Here is a 511-nt window from a genome sequence, read left to right on the forward strand (position 1 = left end):
GCTCGGACGTGGTTGGCGTAGGGGTTTCATCGTCGCTAAGGTCATCTGTGCTAGGTTCTCCTGGCGCCGTGATCGGCACCTCAGAAGTTGGCGCAGCGGTGGTGGTTGGTGCGGCCGTTGTAGGTGCTTCAGTCGTACTGGCATCCGTGGTCGGTGCCTCGGTCGTCTCGATGCCGTCGTCGCTAAGGTCATCTGTGCTAGGTTCTGCTGGCGCCGTGGTTGGCACCTCAGACGTTGGCGCAGCGGTGGTGGTTGGTGCAGCCGTTGTGGGTGCTTCAGTCGTACTGGCATCCGTGGTCGGTGCCTCGGTCGTCTCGATGCCGTCGTCGCTAAGGTCATCTGTGCTAGGTTCTCCTGGCGCCGTGGTTGGCACCTCAGAAGTTGGCGCAGCGGTGGTGGTTGGTGCAGCCGTTGTAGGTGCTTCAGTCGTACTGGCATCCGTGGTCGGTGCCTCGGTCGTTACGATGTCGTCGAAGTTTGCGCCTTGTTCATCATTCGCAAGATGGGTGGC

The sequence above is a fragment of the Aphanomyces invadans genome, assembly GCF_000520115.1.
Source record: "Aphanomyces invadans strain NJM9701 unplaced genomic scaffold supercont1.114, whole genome shotgun sequence".
NCBI classification, from domain to species: domain Eukaryota; phylum Oomycota; class Saprolegniomycetes; order Saprolegniales; family Verrucalvaceae; genus Aphanomyces; species Aphanomyces invadans.